This window comes from Nycticebus coucang, chromosome 11 (assembly GCF_027406575.1).
Source record: "Nycticebus coucang isolate mNycCou1 chromosome 11, mNycCou1.pri, whole genome shotgun sequence".
Classification (NCBI taxonomy): domain Eukaryota; kingdom Metazoa; phylum Chordata; class Mammalia; order Primates; family Lorisidae; genus Nycticebus; species Nycticebus coucang.
Genome location: NC_069790.1, coordinates 113,057,004 through 113,073,154, shown reverse-complemented (window position 1 = coordinate 113,073,154; position 16,151 = coordinate 113,057,004).

Genomic DNA, 16,151 nt, shown 5'->3' with positions numbered 1-16,151 from the left:
GGCTGCTGGAGAGTAAGAAGTCACAGTGTATGGGGAGCAAATGGACACAGCAACACACGGACAGCAGGCAAGGCCTGTTGTAATAACCGTCCTGTCCTTGAGGTTCTAATATCACCCTCCTTTTTAACATAAGTTTGCAGTCCAATACCTCCAACCCAGAGCTGCTCATTTGTAGTATCAGATGAATCTTTGTCTTGGGGCTTCCTTAAGCATGCAGGATATTTAGTGGCATCCCTGGCCTCTGCCACCTGATACTAGTAACCACCCCTACTGTGCCAACCAGTGTCTCCAGACATCACTGAGGCCACCCTGCTTAAGAACTGCTATCTGCTTACTTTTTTCCAACAGTCTCTCCCTTTCCCTCCCAGCCTCCCCTCTGCCCCCAGCCTCAGGACTTGGTAGGGCCACAGTTCCCCCTGCTGTAGTCAGGGACACCCAGCTCTCATATCTTGGTGTCCCCGTCACTGCCCCTGGTCAGCAACCCTGAGGAGAAAGGCCAAGGAAACACTGTGGTCAGGAAAGTCGTCACATTTTTGCATGAATCACATTTCAGAGAAACAAACGCAGAAACCCCCCTTGGTAAATACATGGCAATTCTCGGTGAACTCCTTCCAAGGCAGACCCTGTTGGTTCATTTGTCTTTTATTGTACACAGAACTAGCACTGGGGGTGCAGCAATAAACAAAGGAGAAATGACGTTGCTGTGCTTGGAAACTAAAGCATGTTTTATCTGTTTCCGTCATTGAGTGGCTAATTAGAACAAAGCACGCATGAGACAATATTCTCACTCTCATGATGCTTATATTCTGACGGATGCAAAAATAGATTCACCTACAGACGAAGGGCACAAAATATATGTTCCCTAGAGGTCAGTAGTATACTCAGTATTTACATTCAAATAGTTTATGCCACATCTCCTTTTCTCATCGGTAGAACAACGGACTTAAATAAGATTTATGACCGCCTAGCTCTAAAATTCTCTAAACCTAAACAGGTGTAACCCCAAGATGGAGGCTGCATTCATCCAGTGTCCCAAGAATCTACCTCATTTCACCACACAGCTTACATGGGAGCTTTTCAAGAAAAAAAGGCCGGAAAAAAAAAAAAAAAAAAGGAGTAAGGAAGAGAGGAAGGAAGGAAAAAGAGAAGCAGCTACAGATAACGGCGATTATACCCATAGTGATAAAGGAATGTGAACATCCTTAAAGAATCGATTTCAAACATTTATCCATCTCACCGTTTCTGTGGAAATGTTTTTGACAAAATCGGGTAGGCAGCCTCTGGAAGACATGCTGGAATGAAACAGGTGTAAAGAAACTGTTACCACGTGCCATGTTATTTCTGCTGGTTGTTTCAGTATTACTGTTTATAGGAGAGTCATAAAACAAGAATATTTTATTGTCTATCAAGAATTCGTCAAGCAGTGAAAGGAATGAATCACATGACTGTTTATACCTTCTTTTCTGACAAGGCTGGCTACACTGAAGGAAGGCAAACAAAAATAAAAAAGACAGAGGCTGCCTCACATCAGGGAAGTAAATGCAAAACAATGTAGTAGGTTTATCATGGATACAACTTAATCCAAATAAAGGGTCAGGGCCAGTGAGAACGGGGCAGAATATGTGAGAAACCACAGTGGGCGGTGGGCTGAGTGCTAGCTACCATGACACAAATTTTGGACACTGGTCTTATTTTTGGCTATCAAATATTTCTTTTAAAACCTTATTATTTTGGAGTATTTACCCAAAATTTGGTTCTTATGTGGGAAAGAAATGTGTTTTGATACATTCTATAAATAAAATCTTCCTCTTCTAGAAATAAAATCTCCATCGCCACCTCTACTTTTCTGACTTGCCATGAGACTATCACCTCTTCCACTCCCCTAAGAACTCATGCAAGAAAACGGTGGCTCTCACTCTGATACAAAAAAATCTCCTTTCCCACTGAGAAAAATACAAAAGCCATCCTGCACATCAACTCATGTAATCATGAACTTGCAGGTGGACCAGCAGCTGCCAGTTTTCCAAATGTAAATTCAGATGAAAGCCAGGTAGGATGTCCTCTATTAGCCATTTTCCTTTTTACTTTACACATCATCAGCTCATGCTATTTGCCTGTTTGGCTATCAACATCTCCTCTATCAACTCAAAATATTTACATTTATAATATCTATTGATCATAAGTAATAATTAATATATAGGCACTTGAAAGAATGGTTAAAACTTAAATGCACTGTGAAATTACATGGGCATTTTTCCTTAACTATGAAAAGTAGACATGCCTTTTTTGAAAATAAGCTAAGGATGTTTGGTGAGGGAAGGAATGGAGAAAGTCCCCAAGGACACTTAAGACCTCAAGCCTTAGGTTAAAGCTAATAACTTTGAATATTTCATATAGAGCTTAGAAGCATGTGTTCTTGTGTTATATACACACACACAAATATATATATATATGTATATATAACTTTCAACAGAATTGAAAGTAGTCATACTACAGAAAGGTAAGAAATGTACATTTGATTATAAACATATGAATTGTCTATCTTCATTGGAGTCCTTTATCCCACTGTAAGATGAAATAAAAAATTAATCATCCCAAAAGGAGTAGCTATATGCCTGTTAAACATGTGGGTAACATTCACTTCAGGCAGCATGGAAGAATAGATTTGGGAGTATAAAGACATCCTGTGCCAGGCACAGAGGCTCATGCTGATAATCCAAACTGTCTGGGAGGCCAAGCTGAGAGGATCACCTGAGGTCAAGAGTTCAAGATCAGCCTGAGCAACAGTGAGATCTCTACCAAAAGCAGAAAAATTAGCTGGACATGATGGTTAACCCCTATAGTCCCAGCTACTTGAAAGGCTGAGGCAAGAATATCACTTGAACCCAGAAGTCTGAGGTTGCAGTGAGCTATGGTGACATTACCAGACTGTACCCCAGGCACCAGAGCGAAATTCTATCTCAAAGTAGATGGACGAATGGATGGATGGATGGACGGACAGATAGATGGATGGATGGATGGATAGATAGATAGATAGATAGATAGATAGATAGATAGATAGATAGATAGATATTCTGAACCTTCTTTCCTGCTACAAAACTAGAACCTATCGCAAATGTAACTTTCTTGTAGTTTTTGGATATCCAAGAAGCAAGGGAATTTTCAAATCCTTTTTATTAAAGGTGAAACCAAAGTGAAAAGCCATGTGACGGGTGAATCCTGAGTGTCTGTCTGTGCCACCTCCTTTTCTATCTAAGGTGTCTGGGGAGTATCAGGTATTTTGATACCTGGATAATTCTAGCTTCCATGGGTCTTTGCAGAATGAGACAGAAGCTGGAGATGGATTCCACATTGGAATCTGGTGCTGCCATTTTAACAGAACCATTTGCTGAAACCCAGATTAGCAGTTTCCTACCAGTGCTGGACAGTCCTGCTTTAGGAATTCAGAGGATATCCACAAGAGATACAAAGAAAAGCATCCTTTCTAGCTGAATTCCCTGATATTCTACAGTAAATGATATGAGGCTCTAGGTCCCGTGTGTTCTAATAATGAATTTCCTGAGGTTATTGTCATCTCTGCAAAATCTCTGAGGACCTCTGGCCAGGCAGGCTGTCTTCCTGGACTCCAGAAGTTCCCTGACTATCATCAGGGCTCAGCTGCCCTGGGCTGAACAAAGTCTCACCCCCAGGACCTCTCTCATTCCTCAGGCTGAATCTGCTGTGGGATGTCACCCTGCCCAACTCAAAGCATCCTCCTTTCTCGTCCCCTAAAGGCTCTCATAGAGCCAGTCTGGCAGCCAGGCTCTTAGTTGGGACAGACACACATGCACATCAGGGCAAGGTGAGCAGTCTGTCTTTTTCAGCACCGCCTCACAGCCTCCTCAGACCACTTGTCTCCATGTTGTAAATAAAGGCAGCCTTTCTCTTAACCCTCTCCCATCCAGAGCTTGTGTCAGCCCTTCCTCGGGGTTCCCTGAGCCTCAGTAGAGTCACAGCTCCTCCTTGTGGCTTCAGGGTCAAAGATGCCAAGACTCAGGCCAGCAGGGGCCCACGGGCAAAAATAGTGTCCTGAAGATCTTAGATATAGGGACAGACAGTTAAGGAGAAAGAGGCTTCCTTCCTCCCTCTCTACAGGAGGTTTCTGCCCAAAATACAAACAGACTTAAAGTATAAAACTTTTAAAAATATGAAAAATATAAAAACTGGCTTTCAGAGCTAGTTGATTGGATTGTTGCAGAGAAACATTCCCACCAAAACAACTGGGAAATCTTACTAAAAACAACAGATACCACAATTTATTAATCCATCCGTGGATCAATGGTATATGTACACCATGGAATATTATGCAGCCTTAAAGAAAGATGGAGACTTTACCTCTTTCATGTTTACATGGATGGAGCTGGAACATACTCTTCTTAGTAAAGCATCTCAAGAATGGAAAAAAAAGTATCCAATGTACTCAGCCCTACTATGAAACTAATTTATGGCTTTCACATGAAAGCTATAACCCAGTTATAACCTAAGAATATGGGGGAGAGGGAGGGGAAGGAGGGGAGGGAGTGGGGAGGATGGACGGAGGGAGGGTGATACGTGGGATTACACCTGCGGTGCATCTTACAAGGGTACATGTGAAACTTAGTAAATGTAGAATATAAATGTCTTAACACAATAACTAAGAAAATGCCAGGAAGGCTATGTTAACCAGTGTGATGAAAATGTGTCAAATGGTCTATAAAACCAGTGTATGGTGCCCCATGATCACATTAATGTACACAGCTATGATTTAATAATAAAAAAAACAGAGTGTATGCAAGATAAAGATGCAAGATAAGTTCTACAGAAAATAAACAAATAAATAAAAGTAAAAACAACAGATAAATTTTCCAAGTCATCTAAAGGTACTAATGGTGTAAGGACTTAAGAGATTGATACCGTGAAGAGCAAGGATCATTCTGACAAAACACTTCTCCCTTGAACTGATTTGCCAACTTTGTACCATCATCTAGGTATTTGAGAAGAAGGGAAAACTGAGGATAAGTGGCTTCCAGGAACACTGATCACCTTTCTGGTCCTGAGAACAATTATGTTAGTGGTTATTCTTGACCTGACATAATGTAACATAGATACAATTTTAGACAGCTTTCTTATTTTAATGGGGTCCTTTCCTCCATGTTATGAAAATACCACCTTTCATAAAAATGTGAGACATTTATTTTCCCTTTCAGTAAAGCCAATTAACCAAAACACACGACCACCCAAATCGCCATGACCTGTGTCTTTAAAAAGTGGTGCCATCAGGTCTTATTTGTAGAGGACTAGTCATTGTTTATCGTGAGAACACTAATGCTGAAGGTTGTTTCTGCTTGCCTATACAAAAGACTGATAATTTCTTTCTTTCGTTGTAAATTTTAGTGCATTTTCTTTGATTCACATAACATTCAGGTTTAATGCTTGTTTAATAATTAAACTGTATTCTTCCTACTTTACCCTATGGGGAGGTTTTCTAGGGTTGGAGGAGATTTTCTTTGTGATTTTATTTCTTCAACACAATATATGAAGACTGTGCTGGGGACACATGACAGCATCCTCTAATGCAGGAAGCAATTTTCAAGGCTGCAGATAAAAGGCTGTCTTACTGGCTGTCAGAGAGGATTTTCCTACTGGTAAGAAGCATCAAAACACAACAGAAAAACATTTGTGACTCTTGCTGACATCCCTGTCTCCCGCTCTAGAACTCATGACTGTATTCCTGAGCTTGCATGAACTAAATTGCATGGGCACTTCTCAGCTCCCCGTTCCCTGAGATGAGATATCACTGGAGCAAAAATACCTCCTGCTAGCGTCCCCCTGGGGAAATTCTAACCAGAATACCTACCATTTAACAAATACTTACCTAATATTTGGTGTTTCATATAAATGATTTTTCATGTCTTAAAACCATCAATAGATTTAGGGGGTGCGGATGTTTTTTTGTTACATTAATGAATTGTATAGTGGTTAACTCTGGGCTTTCACTGTAACCTGTCACCAGAATCATGTACATGGTGCCCAATGCACGTGATTGATACTTCTGAACATGATCATGGGATGTTTTCGCATCTGTGTTGTGTATAATTACTTTCATCAATGATCTCCTTGGTTAAATATATTTCTTGGTATATTACCATTTTTGGAGCTATTGTAAATATGATTGAGTTTTCAACGGGTTTTTGTCTTGACTGTTATTGTGCTGATAATTTTCATATGTTGATTTTATAACCCGAGTCCTTCGTGAATTTATTTATCAAATCTACAAGTCTTTTTGAGGAATCCGCTAGAACTCCTTGGTGTAAGATCAGGAAACCGAGATAATTTGACTTCCTCTTTCCCAGTGTAGATGCCCTTTCTTGCTTTCTCTTGCTCGACTAACTGAGTTAGGGCTTCAAGTTCTATGGACGTTGTGGAAGTGGGCATCTTAGTCTTGTTCCACTTCTTGGTGGGAGTGCTTTCAACTTTCCTCCATTTAGTATGCTCTTAGCTGTGGTTTTGCCACATATGGCCTTAATATTTTAAGGTGTTTTTCTTTCTATGCTACGTTTTTTGAAAATGTATTGGATTTTATCTAGTGTTTTCCCACACCTATTGAAATGATCATATGTTTTTGTAGTTATCTGTTTGTGGGTGCATAACATTTATTTATTGGCAGATGTTGAACCATATTTACATCCATGGGATACAACCTAGTTGATTGTGGTGAGCTATCCTTTGGATGAGCTGTTGAAAACTCACAGTGCTCAAGGCACTTCCCCCCTATCCCCTGTGACTACTATTTCTGCAGCAAGGACATGCTTGCGCAGTGATGTGGATAGTGGCAGGTATGGGAGTACAAGGGGTCTAGGAAAGAAGACATAAGCTGGACATAGAAACTTACACACAGCCTAGATTACAGCCTCAACCTGGAGAACTGGAATGGAGGCCTTCCATGCCCCAGACAGTCAGGTTCCATCTATGCTCTACAACTCCTGTGTCTGGAGTAACAAAGCTCACAGTCCAGGGGCCTGAGGACAGTGGCAGGATCCAGGCCAGACTGTACAGTCTTCCTACTTAGGTCTCAGAGGTGAATCCCCAGGATGGGACACAGATGGATGAGCATATGTACCCCACTGCCTGTGTCATCTAAGTGGAATTGTTGACAGCATCATCTTCCCTAACAAACATGCTGTGCTTTGGTGACAGATTATTTGGTCATCCTAAAAATGAGAATCTATACCTCCTTTGATTTTTTTCATTTATCTGTTGTGTTTCTGTTCTGATGGCCCCGGCAACCCTTCCTCAAGGTGATAATGGTTTCACTGAATGAAAGAAAGACTTGTTTTCACTGGTCTAGATTGGACCGTGGATTGTATATTTATTTCTAACAGAATACTTGAAATCTACCTGTCCTATTAGTTGAAAATTCGGTATTTTCCTTGTGTGAGTTTTTCCTACATACCCTCTCCCGAAGCCAGTCCTGTTACTTCACACCACTCTGAGAGTGAACTGGTGACTCCCACTGTTCTTCTTACTGCCTGGGAGGCTCTGAGGCACCTGCTCTTGTCCTGTCCCGGGATCACACTGGCCCTGCAGCAGGGGCCCACATTTGGAGCTCACACAGAGGGACAACCACTGGTTCCCAAGAGCTTCCTGTCCCCGTGGTGGCCACCTGGGATGCTTCTGTCTCTGCCATGTAATGTCCAGAACATTCCTCCTTGACAGCAGAGAGGTTTGAATATCCATAGGAAAGTTTCCAGGTAAGAGTCACTGACAACGCCCCATCTCCTACCTTGTGAGTTGGTCTCCACTAAAACATGGAAGAAGCTCCACCAGGGTCAAAGAGATGTCACAGAGGATCTTTCTAGATTTTTCTGGTCACCTCTTGGCTATTTTTGTTCCATCCTTGGGGTCCACAGCCACATTTTGTGGTAACTAGGAACATTTACTGTACATCATGTCCCCAGATTCTCCAGCAGGGAATGGAGAAGGGAGACTCAGAATGAAGGTGAACTCATGTCTCCACAGCTTCCTGGCTGAGCCCGCAGGTTTGTGCACAGGGAGGCAGTGACTCTGCAGGGCTGTGTCTCGGCTGCTGGCGCAGAAATACACAGCAGTGTCACCTGGTTCCAGGGACACAATGTTAAGTTTTAAATGAGCTTTGTCTGAAGACTCAGGTAAGAAGCGACCAGGAACTGACTCATTTATATTGAGTTCCTCATTATAGTAGGCAAACATTATCTTCAGAAGTTTCTTAGAGTCCTGCTTATACCAGTACATAGCATCATGGCCCAGAGTTTGTTCACAGTTCAGGGTCCCATTTCTTCCCATCTGTGTGACAAGGTATTTTGGAGTCTGAAAAACGGCGGTGTCCAAGGGGCCTGTGAGGGAGAGAGGCAGAATTCAGGCACATCCCAGGGCAGCCCGTGGCTCTGGGCAGGCAGAAAGGCAGTGTCACCTGGACAGAGGACTCACCTGCACCCAGGAGGCAGAGACCCAGCCAGCAGAGGAGCCTGGAGCCCATGGCAGGGGCAGGAGGACAAGACAGGCCCCAGCCCAGGGTTCTGGTCTGCAGTGGGGAGAAAAGGAGGCTGTGGCTCCACTCCCCTGAGAGGGCTGTGCCTGTGAGGTGACAGCTGCAGGCCCCCCTCTCAGGGCTGCCCTGCCCTGGCCTCCTCCCTCATGTGCTGCACTTGCTGCTTTACGGGAGTGTTTTGGTTTCTGGGGACAGCTTGAGAGTCACTCCTGGGCCTGCCACAGCCTCCCTCCCCTTCCCCACCCAGGACCTCAGCCCCTCCTCTTCCCTCTCCCTTTGGGCCCCTCTGGGCAGTCAGGCTAGTGCCCCTTCTCTGCATCTCTTACTCCCCTTCACAGGAATGCAGGAATTCATTTTCATTTTCATCCTTTGCTCCTTTGAATGTCTGATGAGTGCTCAGTGACTCCCCTCCCTGACTATTTCAGAAGAGATTGACTTGAGGTCTCCCTGAGGACCAGCAGCAGCCATTTAAAAGCAGGAATGTGGTTTAATTTAGGAGCAAACTTTGATGATGAGTTCCTGAGCATAAAAAGTGCATCCCCAGAGCCTGTGATGTTCTTATCAGTGCAGAGGCAGAGCTTCCAGGGCACAGGAGGCTGCTGGAGAGGTTGAAGTCACTGTGGGTGGGGAACAAATGGTGGTGCATATAAACGCCACATGGACAGAAGGCAAGACCTATTGGAATGACCATCCTGTCCTTCAGTTGTCTATCTATTACCCTCTTTTTCTGGCACAAGGTTTACAAGCCACAGCCGCGAACCCATTCCTCCTCACATGTTGCAGCAGAAGAGTCTTTGTCCTGGGACTGCCCTGGGCATGTGGGCTGTTTAGCAACATCCCTGGCCTCAGACACCTGGTGTCAGTAACCACCCCTGTGTGACAACCAGCAGCTTCTCCAGGCAGGGCCCAGTCAACCTCAGTGGAGAACTGCTTTCCTTTTTATTTTTCCAACAGCCCTTCTTTCCCTCCCAGCCTCCCCTTTGCCCCCAGCCTCAGGACTTGGTAGGCCCACAGCTCTCCCTGCCGTAGTCTGTGAGGCCCAGCTCTCAGGCCATGGTGCCCCACGTCAGTGACCTCTGGCCAGCAACCATCAGGAAAGAGATGAGAGAATCACCCACATTTTTGTGTATATCATACACCAAAGAAACACATCCAGAAAAACTCCCTGTGGTGACACTGTCATCTATTGGTGAAACCCTCCCAAAGACAGCCCCTCATGTTTCATTTGTGTGTTATAGAACACTAAGCCAGCACCAGGGGTCCAGCCTTAACCACACTCAAAATGACCACTATCTTCCCGGGAGTGTCGGGCATGCTCTGTTTGCTGCTATTGAATGAAAATTAGTGCAGCCTGAGTGAGACCATATTCTCACTCTCATCCTGGTTATTAGGTGACTGGAGCCCAAATAAATTCACACACTCTCTGTAGATTTTAGATGTACACTACATGGTACATGGAGGTCAGTATTCTAATCAGTATTTGCATTTAAATAGTGCACACATCTCCTTTTCTCAACTGCAAAAATATGGGTTAAATAATTTCAAGATCACAATCAGGCATCCCCGAGACACAGGCTTAATTCTTCCAGTGTTCCCATGACTTACCTCATTTCACCACACAGCTTACAAGGGAGACTGTTCAAGAACAAAGGTGGGGAGGGTGGAAGGAGGATGGAAGAGAGGCACGCAGGAGGCAAGGGAGTTAAGTAAATCCACACGAGCCTACATACAACAGTAATTATAACCATACAGTGTAGTGACTGTCCTTGAAAAGTAGATTTAAACAATTTCTGATCTCAGAGAACAAATCATTGATTGTTTATGCCTTTTTTTTCTGGCAAGGCCGGATATTCAGGGAAGAGGAAACCCCACAGAAAGGAGACAGCGCACACAGGCTCTCCAGGAGGAGCTGGCCTTCCATCAGAAACATAAATGAGGAAGAAGTGTGCTAACTTAGTCATGGAGATGATTTAATCCACAAGGTATAGAGAAGCATAGGGCCAGGGGGAACGGGGCAGAGGACCAGAGAGAGAAAACTACAACAGCTGGGAAGTGGGCTGGATGTTGTCAGGACAAAAGTTTTTGACACCAGCCCTATTTTTCACTGTTGAATATTGAAAACTTTCTAATGTGGAGACACTTCCCTATAATTTGGGACATTTTGTGAGAAAGAAATGTGTAGAGTTCTGTTTTATGAACAAAATCTGCCCTTTTTTCTAAAAGTAGATGCTCCATCGCTGCCTTGCTTCTGACTGCCCATGAGCAGACCACTTCCTCCAGCCCCCTGGGAACTCATGGGGGAAACTGCCAGAGCCCAGGGAGGATAGGACGGAGAGGAAATCCTTTGTGCTCAATAAAGTCAAACTTAGTTTCCCGGACAGAGTCCCATGAAGATTTCAGTTTCCTCAGATTCTGAATCTCTCTTGACTGGCTCTCAGAACTGTTTTCTGGAGTCTATTAAGAGGACAAGGGACATGCCCTCACTTCCATTCCACTCAGCTGGCTGCTGGTTACATGTGGCTCTCAGTCTCAGCAGAAAATCTCCTTTCCTGCTGAGAAAAATACAAAAGTCATCTGCACATCAGCTCATGTGACCATGAGCCTATAGGTGGACCAGCAGCTGTCAGTTTTCCAAAATTAAATTCAGATGAAGCCAGGTAGGATGTCCTCTACAAACCATTTTATCTTTTGTCTTTATACATCATCAGCTCATGTTATTTGCCTATTTAGGTATAAAATCTCATCTATCAACTTAAAATGTTTACATTTGTCATTATCATATTGATCATAAATGATTAATCTATAGTCTTTTGAAAACAATGAATGAAACTTAAATGTAATGCAATATTACATAGGTATTTTTCAATAACTATGATAAGTATATATCACCTTTCTTTGAGAAGAAGTTATGGATGTTTGGTGAGGGAGGGAGTGGAGAAAGTCCACAGGGACCCTTAATACCCCAAGCCTTAAGTTAAAGCTAATAACTTTAAGTATTTAATATTGAGCTTAGAAGGATTTTGTAGTGTGTATAACTTTCATAGAATCGAAAGTGGCTCATACTACAGAAAGTTAAGAAATTTAAATTCTAGTATAAAAAAATAAGTTGGCGGGCAGCGGCTGTGGCTCAAGGAGTAGGGCGCCGGCCCCATATACTGGGGGTGGCAGGTTCAAACCTGGCCCCAGCCCAAAACTACAAAAAAAAAGAAAGAAAAAGAAGGGGCGGTGCCCATGGCTTAAAGGAGTAGGGCACTGGTCCTATATGCCAGAGGTGGCGGGTTCAAACCTAGCCCCGGTCAAAATTGCAAAAAAAGAAAAAGAAAAAGAAGTTGGCTTTCTTTAGTGCCACTGTAAGATGAATTGAAAAATTAACCTTCACAGAGGGGCTAGTGGGTTACATGTTAAGCTGTGTGGGAAACATTCCCTTCGGGCAGCAGGTGGAATACATATGGGAGGGTGTGTAACTATTCAGAAGCTTCCTCCTGCTGCATAAATAGAACTTTCACCAAATGTGATTTTCTTGTAGTTTTTAATTTCTAAGAAGCAAAGAAATTTTAAAAGCTTTTTTATTAAAGGCAAGGCAGGAAGCTTTAAGGAAAACAAAGTGAAAAGTCATGAGTCAGGGATGGATCCTGGATGTCTGTCAATGCCACCTCCTCTTCTAGCTCTGGGAGCTGGGATGTCATTGGGTGTGTTGACATCAGAACAGATATAACATCTCTGTGTCTTTGTAGATGGACATAGAAACTGGAGATGGAGTCCAAAAGGGAATGTGTTACTCCTGTTTTGACAGAACCATTTGCTCAAACCCAGAAGAGCAGTTTCCTGTCAGTGCTGGAGACTCCTGCTCCAAGAACACAGAGGACCATCCACAAAAGGGACAAGGCGAAAACCCTTTCTAGCCAAATTCCCTGATACCTTGGGTGAGGGGAATGGGGCTCTAGGTCCCTGTGGCAGAATAATGGATTTCCTATGGTTATTGCCACATCTGCAAGATCCCTAGGGAACCCCTGGACAGGCAGACTTTCTGCCTGGGCCCCAGGAGCTCCCTCCCTGGCAAGGCTCAGATATATTGGGCTGAGCAGAAGCAGAGTACCAGCCCCAGATCCTCTCTCCTTCCTTCCAGGAAGGGTTCCTCAGCCTGCACCTGCTGCGGGCTGTCGTCCTCCTCAGCTCAAAGCTTTTTCCTTTCTAGTTCCCTAAAGGCTCTCATGGAGCCAGTCTGGCAAGCCAGGCCCTTTGCTGGGATAGACACCCGGCAGTCTGCCTTTACCCTCACATCTCAGCACTGCCTCTCAGCCTCTGCAGATCACTTGTCCCCAAGTTAGAAATAAAGCCAGTTCTTCTCTTAACCCTCTCCTATCCAGAGAATGTGTCAGCCCTTCCTCAGGGTTCCCTGAGCTTCAGTAGAGTCACAGCTCCTCCTTGTGGCTTCAGAGGCCAAGAGTCAGGCCTGTGGGGGCCCACAGGCAGCAGGGTGGTGGAGGTCTTAGTAATACGTGGCAGAGTGCAGCTGCTTCACTCCTCCTCTTCAGGAGGCTTTCACACCAAATATCAATAGACCCAAAGTGCAAAATGTTAAAACACTTATCTTGCAAAACACTCCCACTAAAATACCTAGAAAATCTCACCAAATGAGGAAAACCAATGGTTAAAGCATCTGCAGCTATTGAAGGTACGGCCTTAAGAGGCTGATATCTCGAGAGAAATGATCATTCTGACAGAACACTTTTTCCTGGAAGTTATTTGCTAATTTTGTATCATGGGCTACGTAGAGGAGAAAAGGGAAAGTGAGAGGTAAGTGGCTTGGAGGCATGTCCATCATCTGTGTAGTGTGGAGATCACAGTTGGTGTTCAAGGGAAGAACACAGAAGCTAGACACAGAGCCCTGCACACAGCCTGTGGTTACAGCCACAACCAGAAGGGCTGGAGCTGAGGCCTTCCAAGCCTAAGACATGAGTATCCCACCTGTGCTCCAGAGCCTCTGCCTTTGGCAGTAAAAGGGAATACACGCAAGGGGCCAGGAGCCAGTGGCAGGATCTAGGCGAGACTGTAGTGTCTTCCCAAGAAGGTCCTGCAGGTAAGGGGGAGGCTGGGACCCAGATGAGTAAACGTGTGACCCACTTTGCATCTATCGTCTAAGTGTATTTATTAACAGCATCCCCTTCATTACCAAACATGTTCCCGTTTAGATGATAAATTATACGATTGCCCTGAAATATAAGAATATAGATCTGCTCCCAATTGTTAATTTCTCTGTAGTGTTTCTGTCCTGATGGCCCCAGCAAGCCTCCCTGGATGAGATAATGACTCCACAGAATGAAGGATTGATCTGTCCTGACTGGGTCGGCCTGGACCCTGGATGATTGTACATGACTCTGTTATGGAGCCTCTTTCAGAGATACATGGGCTTCCTATGGGGCACCAACTATGCTTTTAATACAAGACCTGAATGAATAACTTAATGAATAAGTAAGTGTGGTACCTTTATGATGTACTCAAGCAGCCTAGTGCACTACAGCCCAATTATATTTCTAATTGAATTCTTGAAACCCACCTGTTTTAGCTGGAAATTCAGTATGTCCCTTGTGTAGCTTTTTGCTACATAACCTCTCCTGCCAATAGTTTAAGAATCCTCGGGTTTCACATTCCAAGACGTCAGTCCTGCATCTGCACATCACGCTGGGAGTGAACACGTAACACCTACTGCTCTGCTTACTGCCCCGCACGCTCTGCTGGTGTCCGGCAGACTTAGTCCCTGGTCTGGGTCATGTTGTCCCTATAGCAGTGGACCACTCATCCATCTCCAAAGACTTCCATTCCTCTTGGTGGCAACCTGAGGTGCTTCTGTCCCTGTCATGTAATGTCCCAGAACATTCATTCCTCCTTGACAGCATTGAGGGTCTGGCAGCCAGGGCATTTGCATTCTGCTCGTCTACTTTGCATTCAGTGCCTCATCTCCTCTCTAGTGAGCTGGTCTCCACGCAGAGATGGGGACGTGTTCTGCTAAATAGGAAGAAACACCACCGGAGACCAGAAGAGGATGCAGAGGGCCCTCTCTAGATTTACTTGGTCACTCACTTGGCCCCATCTGTTCCATCCTTGGGGTCCACAGCTACATTCTTTGGTGCCTGGGAACATTTCCCAAACCTGAGCCATCAGATTCCCTACTGCTAATTACCATTTGGTCAATTACATTTGAGTTTCGACCCCCACTGCTGGATGTACCTCAACCACAACCGCAGGCAGGGCAGCACTGCCAGGAGCCTGGGGGGAGAGAGAAGCCCGACGTCAGACCTGTACAAGGGCAGGAAATGCCTCTGCCAGTCTGTGGCCCAGAGATACACAGCTGAGCCTCCCAGCTGTGCACAAGTGGAGTGTGATCTGTCAGACATTTCTGCTGAAAAGTGATTCTTGGATAAAACCCTGCCTTCTCTAAAGGAAAATTGTGCTTGAAATGAATGCGGAGCTCCACTCACTTCTCTGGGGTCTGTTGTTACCAACAACGGTAAAAATGAATAGACATAGGGTCACAACTCAGAGCCATGCTCTGTCACTTCTCTGGGACATTTTGGCCAGAAATTTGGCAGACTCCAATTTGGAGTGCTAGGCTGCTTGAGTACATCCAATTTCCATGTGTCTGTGGAGGAATCAGAGTACAAGAGAACGAGGCAAAAGCTCAGAACTGGCCTTAGGTAAACACAGGGTGCAAGGTTCAAAAGCACTCCTAGCAGTCACCTGCTCCCAGGGGAACAAAGGTCACCTGGCATAGAAGCCTATTGTCCACAGCAGGGTACAGCAGGGCTGAGGCCACTTCCAGCTGGGCCTCTGGTCATCAGCAGTAACGTGAGGGGATTTTGTGATGGAATAGTCTCAGTGACACAGACTGAGGACCCCAGTGGGAGTTGGGGCCCTAGTTCCAGAGTAGACACCAATGGCCCCATGCTCCAGGAGCATGGACTAATGGACAGTGGAGAGTTGGAAGGCTGGGAGTGGGGGGGAGTGTGGTGAGGGATGAGAAGTTACTTAATGGGTAGAATGTACACTGCTCCCATGATGGACCCGCTAATACCCCCACTGACATCACAATGAAATATACCAGTGTAACAAGTATATGTACTCCATACATTTATGGATATTAAAGAATAATTGTAAAAGACGGAGAGACCAAAGGTGGGGAATAGCCCTTGAAGTACCAGCATGTCAAGAAAATCCAGTGAGGAGATCAGATCTGAATCCAAGAAGGACATGTCATACTTTTGTAGAGTCGGGGTCTGGGGTCTCCGTATCTAGCTCAGGCTGGTCTAGAAATCTAGTTCTGACCCAATCCTCCTGCCTGGCTTCCCAAGGAGCTGTGATTATAGATGTGAATAAAGATGTGAATAACACCTAGCCTAAACAAGGTCATTTCATGTCAAAGGAAAGAGAGTGGATTAGGGAGGCTGTGCCCATGTTCCTCAGGTTCTGAACTGATGGGAGCAGACAGAGCACATTTGCTGCATGTGAGGTTCAGAGACAGTGTCTGGGCAGATTTGGAGCTCTGTTCTGGGTCAGCATTTAATGTTGATCTTTGAGTATATAAAGAGACATTAACAAATGGACAATC